General features: G+C 37.7%; 1 pseudogene; it reads left to right on the forward strand.

Annotated features, from left to right (window-relative positions):
- The first annotated feature begins 350 nt into the window (after positions 1 to 350).
- On the forward strand, positions 351 to 1,640 carry LOC101718184 (fructose-bisphosphate aldolase A pseudogene; annotated as a pseudogene).
- Positions 1,641 to 7,508: the final 5,868 nt, after the last annotated feature.

Below are 7,508 nucleotides of genomic sequence, written 5' to 3' on the forward strand. Positions count from 1 at the left end.
TTATAATTTAAAATATACTTCAGACCAAAAAAAAAAAAAATCCATACATAATGCAAATGCAACAACTTCCTTTTTAAGAACATACTCAGATCAAATTTCTCACAAGTTGTAAGAATCTTGCTGTTAGGGATTATCTAATTGATGGTGCTAATTAAATATTACTTTAGTTTCTTAAAACTTAATTCTTACTATTATTAACAGAATAAGATTTGTAAGAACTGCATGTGCAAGAAAATGACAAACGGTAGGCTGCGGGTGAGGACCGCGCCGTTCACCCTCAGGCCGCCCGCCGCCCTCTGCAGTACCGCGCTTCCTCCCCTGCCCGACAGGAACTTGCTACCACAGGCACCATGCCCTACCCATATCCAGCACTGACGCCGGAGCAGAAGAAGGAGCTGTCTGACATCGCTCACCGCATCGTGGCTCTGGGCAAGGGCATCCTGGCCGCAGATGAGTCCACTGGAAACATTGCCAAGCGGCTGCAGTCTATTGGTACTGAGAACACCGAGGAGAACCAGCGCTTCTACCGCCAGCTGCTGCTGACTGCTGATGAGCGAGTGAACCCCTGCATCGGGGGAGTCATCCTTTTCCACGAGACCCTCTACCAGAAGGCGGACGGTGGGCGCCATTTCCCCCAAGTTATCAAAGCCAAGGGTGGTGTTGTGGGCATCAAGGTAGTCAAGGGCGTGGTGCCCCTGGCGGGAACGAATGGCAAAACCACCACCCAAGGGCTGGATGGGCTGTCTGAGCGCTGTGCCCAGTACAAGAAGGATGGAGCTGACTTTACCAAGTGGCGCTGCGTCCTGAAGATTGGAGAACACATCCCCTCAGCCCTTGCCATCATGGAAAATGCCAATGTTCTGGCCCGTTACGCCAGCATCTGCCAGCAGAATGGCATCGTGCTCATCGTGGAGCCCGAGATTTTCCCTGATGGGGACCATGACTTGAAGCGCTGTCAGTATGTCAACAAGAAGGTGCTGGCTGCTGCCTACAAGGCTCTGAGTGACCACCACATCTACCTGGAAGGCACCTTGCGGAAGCCCAACATGGTCACCCCAGGCCATGCCTGCACCCAGAAGTATTCCCAAGAGGAGATTGCCATGGCAACTGTCACGGTGCTGCGCCACACCGTGCCCCCCGCTGTCACTGGGATCACCTTCTTGTCTGGAGGACAGAGCAAGGAGGAGGCTTCCATCAACCTCAATGCCATCAACAAGTGTCCCCTCCTGAAGCCGTGGGCCCTAACCTTCTACGGTCAGGCCCTGCAGGCTTCTGCACTAAAGGCCTGGGGTGGGAAGAAGGAGAACCTGAAGTCTGTCCAGAAGGAGTATATCAAGCGAGCCCTGACCAACAGCCTCGCCTGCCAGGAGAAGTACACTCCGAGTGGCCAGGTCGGGGCTGCGGCCAGTGAGTCCCTCTTCATCTCTAACCATGCCTACTAAGCTGAGGTGTTCTGAGGCTGCCCCCAACACTCCAGGCCTCTGTACTGCTGACACTTGCAGAGGGGCCTCATCGGGGCTCCAAGCTTTCCTGTCACTTGCCTCCCTCGTGACTCTGGTGTGTGGTGTTTTCTGTGTACGCTAACTCCGGCACTCAGCACTCCTTCCAGCCCACTGCCAATAAACAGCTATTTAAGGGGGGGGGGAGAAAATATACGATATAACTACCATTTTTACATTAAATTTATAAATTTAAATTACTCAACAATTAATAGAAATTACAACCTAACCATTGCTATAGCTAATGGGATGATATTATTAAAGGAATTATGTATGTTTGCGCATTTACAGTAGAATTAAATGTCATGGCAAGATGGATAGTGTATGTATTTACATAACACCTTGGAAATACTCTTAAATTATTTTTATATTGTCACAATGTCCTCAATTTTCATGTTTCTTTGTAATAAAGGCAAGTCAGCATCACTAAAACATGATAATCAAAATGTGGGCATATAGCAAGTACAATTAAAAGTTAAAGATATAAACAATGACAATGAAGTCCTAGTCATGTTTTAAGAAAATGTTATATGTGATCCATCCTCGTTAGTCTTCAGAACTCCATCAGGCACGACCTTGGCTGGATCACCAGGAGGAACACTAGGGATCTCCTATGGTTTGAAGTGCTGCCAGAAGGACCACATAATATTTACTTACCTTTGTCCTGGTAATAACTTATTCAGTGAAAACTTACTCAGCTTGCTGTTTATGGCTTTCAAAAACATACAATAGTCTTATAGCATTTAGTTACCTTTGAAAACAAAAATACATAAAATCAATTTACTCAGATTTGTACTTTTTATTTTTTCATTTTAAATTTTTTTTCGAGTAGGAAAAATTTATTGAGAGAAAGACAGCTTCTGTCTAAGAGAGACAGAAGGGGGACCGGAAAGTATATTGCCCCCAGATTTGTACTTTTTAAAAAGATAAGCGTATGTAACATAAAACAATATTTCATTTTATAATATTACATTTCAATCAAGATGACCATTGTTTCACAATGTTGTTCACTCTCAAAATGATATTTGCCCTGGGCATATATTGAATTAAGATCAATTATGAATATCTCTAAAACAGTTTCTTTCATATAACATTTTAATATAACCTAGCCTTTAGTTCATTGTAACCAATGTATAAGAGAGAAATATTATCTCAATAGTTCAGAAATACAAATTACTAGTCTTCACAAATAACTCTGTACTTTCTATTATTACTGAAAATACATGTCAATATACTTTTTTCTATATTCTTTACGTACACATTGTATTAGTCACTCAGGTTGCCATAGGAAATACTATAGATTGGGGTGTTTAAACAGCAGAAGTTAAGTTTCTCGTGGTTCTGTAGACTGGGAAGAATAAAATCAGCATGAGTTCCTGGTGAGGCTCTCTTGCCCTCTTGCAGAGTGGCACCTTCTCACTGCGACCTCACGTGGGGTGGGAGTTTGGGTGAGGGGCCTTCCTGATCTCTCTTTCCTAAGGAGAGTATCAATACTGTGGAGTTAGAGTCCCATCCTGACAACCTCATTTACCTTTATTGACCTGCTAAAAGCTCTGTCTCCTGATATAGTCATACTGGGGAGTAGGGCTTTCACATATGAATTTTAACGGGAAGCAATTCAGTCCATAACAGCTATTTAAAAAAATTAAATGACTCCCAAGTTATAGGAAAGTCAATTTTATTTCTGGTGACATTTGCATAAATGACATTCTAGTAATATGGTTGCTATATTCTCTGTTGTCCATTGAGTTCCACTGTAAAAGTGGGGGAATCATGATTCTTGGTAAAAGAAATTTAAAATGAGAAATGAAATAGAGTGAGCAGCATGTATTACATTAAGGAAAGAACAGTAAGTAGAAGTCACAGAAAACTCATGAGGATATAAAAAGAAACCAGCCAATATAAATATAATTGATATTATATTAGATGAATTTTTCTTTATAACCAAGAGAATGATCATAACTATTGAATCAGGAAAGATAAAAGAAATAAGGAAAATTAGTGGGGAAAAAGTGCAGAAAAATCAAGAATATGCTTTTAGTACCAGATAAAATTATAATGGAAATACAAAAAATTGGTATACTATCTTGATGTGTCAACTAAATGCAAAATGTGAATTCAGAAAATGACCATGTGAAATACAATGAAATACATTAAAATACAGTGGAATAAATTAAATTGTATAATTGCCTAAATTGTTTGAAGAAGCTTTATCTATTATTTTCATACTTTGTCATGGACTATGACTATATATATATTATATATATATAAAGTATATAAAGTGAATTATAGTTATTATTTTTAAAAGGGCATTTTTATTAAGAAACATTTATTTTAAAGAATTAGGGAAATATGAGTAAGAATAATTCATTATGACAGAATAAAATTGACTAAAACTTAAAATGTGCAGCTACTTCCAGAGTTGAAATATTCATTTAAATCTAAGCAGTTAAAGGAAGGTCACAAATAGTAAGCCAGTAGTAAAACAAAACAAAATAAAACAAAATCTTCAGTTATTCTAGAAGCTAAGGAATTTATATGAATATAGAAAAAAAGTAAAAGTCCATAATAAGAATAGTAAACTAGATATATTTTAATCATGAAATATACTGCAATGTTATAATATAAATGTATTTATACTACTTTGTACATTTGCATATTATATACTTACATTTGTATTTTAGGCATATTAAAGGATTGCTGGAGGTTAAAATTGTTGAATATTGAAATAAATTTAATTCTTTCAGTATCAAAATTCATTATTTCATGTGAAGTATAATTTAATTACTCATTAATTTTGTGTTCTCACTTATAATAAGTAAATGAAAATCTGGCAGCTTCTTAGAATTTCTTTGGTAGTCTATGTTTTTATTTGAAAGATAAATGAAATTATATGTAATTTAAAGTCATAATTAGAACTAGAATGTGGGTTGAAAATGATCTTCACTATTTAGGGGAAAACATTCTATTATGAGAACAATAAATCAAGTAAGATATAGAAAGGACTGTTTCTTACAACACTTAAGAAAGGATGAGTTTAAATGGCTCTATTATCATTAACAACATAACATACCATAAGGAAAGAGAGCAATTGTGAATGGGATTTCTGTTACCATGTGCAACAGTCAGTGGCTCAGCAACAGTAGGAGTGCAGTCAACAAAGGGAAACGAGAGGAAGACTTAATAAGTTGACCATTGTACCAAGGCACGGACACAAATGGGTAAACTACATGGGATCACTCAGTACTGCTGTGTTTGCAGCAGTGGAACTGTAGCCACCTGATGGTAGAAGGAACCAAAGGCAGAGGCGGATTTGGGTAAACAAGACAGAGTCATAGAAAGGACACCCTGAGGGATTCAGTGACATTTAGCCAAAGGCACAAGTCCTCTCTGGGTGCTCCACAGGAAAGGAGCTAAAGAGATGCCTACCCTAACTTCACTTTCTTTTCTCCATTCAAACTCCTGCCAAGTGCCCTCTGTAGCAGAGCTCGGTCCAAAGTCAGAGAGTGAGAGAGTTCTTTGCTTTCATCTGGACAGCCCTGTCACAACTCGTGTTGGAATTTAATCTTCACTCTGAAGCATCTACAGAAGGGACTAGGCCGGTTCTTTAAGAGATGATTAGGCCGTTCCCAAGTAATGAATTCACGAGTTTAATGGGTTAGAGACCAGATCTCTTATAATCCCAATTCGACTCTGTCTCTTGGTGACCCCTTCCATCACCATGGGATATGAGTGTTCTCGGCTGTAAGAAGGCCTTCATCAATTGCAGCCTCAGAATCTTGGGCTTCCTGGGCTCCAGAACTGAACTGTAAGAAACACATTTATTTTCTTTACAAATTACTCACTATCAAGTATTTACTTATTTAAGAGAAAGCAGAATAGGATGACATTCTTGATGAAGTCAGTGTAGGACAGTCCTTTGGGATAGAAACTAGGATGCAGAACATTAGGGAATACATCTGGAAGCAAATGACATCTATCTTGCAGACTGTGTGTAACATTCTTTGGAAAATATTTATGAAAGAAATATAAAAAGAAACAGCAGCTACATTTTGCTGCTAAGTAACCTAATTTAGTTTCAGTTGACAGAGGATTAAAAGCAAAAAAAAAAAAAACTTTTAAAGCTTTATGTGAAAATGACATTATTATCACTTTCTAGAGTTCTGAAATCCAGGAAAGTTCAACCCTGAATCACTTTATCAGGTGACTCACTTTACTTCTCTCTTTTAAAGTTGTGCTCAGTTTTTCATGGGTCCACAGAATATTCAGGATAGACTAACATTCTTATTCAATCATTTTTGGATCTACTCAGTCAAGAACCAGCTTATCATTTTCTACTATAACATCTTATGAGAAAATAATTAAAACAACTCTTTTAAGGTTTTTCTATATTAACTTATTTTCTTGCAAATATTTGTTAAAAATGAGATGCTATTTATGTTATTAGACCACAATACAAAAATGACCCAATTTGGATAGATGGATCTAACGTAGGAAAAATAAAAATATTGAGTAGAAATAATTTAGGGGCTTTCCTGAGACTGGTGGTTTTTTTTAACTGGCATGTGTCATTTAGAGGCATGGAAGCTGTCTATGGAATTGCTACAAGAATTGTTGGCTTCTGAGGACTGTGAGGTTATATTTTATTCTTACACTTTTCTGATATTTATTTCATTGTTTCTGAACCCATCACATATGGAAGAAAACATACCACTATGAAAGAAAAGAGAAAGTGTCACAGAAACTGATTTTTACTCAATCTCTCTTCTAAATCCTCTTGTATTTTTGCTGGTGTTATAGCAGTAGCATGCCATTTGTATGCCTTTAGTTTCTGGAAATTTGCAGTAACCCACAAGGGGAGTTGATCTTCCTCCCTTTTATTACATTCTATATGCTCAACAGACTAGTACACTAAAAAAGTACCAAATCAAGCAAATTTAAAACAATTTGTCTATACATGGTACAGAAATTAAAAAGAAGAAAGAAGCTTAGTAAGAGTACAAGAGTTACTGGGTAGTTCACATTGAGGCTTGAACATTGAGGCCAAAGTTGTGTACCTCACAAGAGGCAGTCTTGTTGAGTTAAAAGAGTGTTTGAAATAAAATCTGACTGAGTCAGAGGCTAAATTTTCAAATGTTTCTATGTTTCCCTGTGATGTTTCAAAAGCCACATTACTGTTTGACTAACCTAATACCATTACTAAATCACTTAGCTGTTCTGTTGATGGAAAAATGGTTCATTTCATACCTTTGCAATTGCTCACTTTTGGATCATTGCCTTTATAGGTGTTTATCTATATCATACTTCTGTATCTTCCCAGTCGAGTCCAATATGCATGTTAGCAATTTTCCCCTTGATTTGGCCTAAGTTTTGCTCCAAGCTGACATGATTTCTAAAGCAACACAATGTGTGCAGAATAATTAATGCTTGTTTTCTAATCTACAATTTAAGATACTAAAGCTTAGTAAATAAATGTGATATTTAGATTTATCTTAGTGTTACTTTGGAATGAATTGAATGTGTTCTCTCAAAATTCACATATTGACCTAATAACCTCCAATGTGATGTTAATAGGAAGTGGGATCTTTAGGAGAGAATTTGGTCATGAAGGCAGAGCCTTCAAGTAAGATTTGACCCTTATAAAAGAGAGCTTGGCACATTCTCTAGCTCTTTTTTTCACCATCTAAGAATACAAGAAGATGGTTGTCTGCAAATTGGACATGGGCCCTTACTACAATGCACCCTGATCTCAGATTTTCAGCCTCTATAAATGTGACACATAGGTTTTTTGTTGTCATTATAAGCCACACAATCTATGATACTTTGTTATACCAGCCAAAACAAACTAGTACATATGTTCTGTTTTAGGTCTAACACATCCCCCAAGTCTCATGTCTTTGGAAGGTGATCAGATTGTGGGAGTGCTCTGCTCACTCATTGGTAGATCAATTTACTGGTGAGTTCAAAGCAGACTCGCAGTTAGGAGGTGGGACATGACCTGGAAGGAAG

This window comes from Heterocephalus glaber, unplaced genomic scaffold (assembly GCF_053883595.1).
Source record: "Heterocephalus glaber isolate CG9 unplaced genomic scaffold, H.glaber_assembly_v1.0 deba00000901, whole genome shotgun sequence".
Taxonomy (NCBI): Eukaryota; Metazoa; Chordata; class Mammalia; order Rodentia; family Bathyergidae; genus Heterocephalus; species Heterocephalus glaber.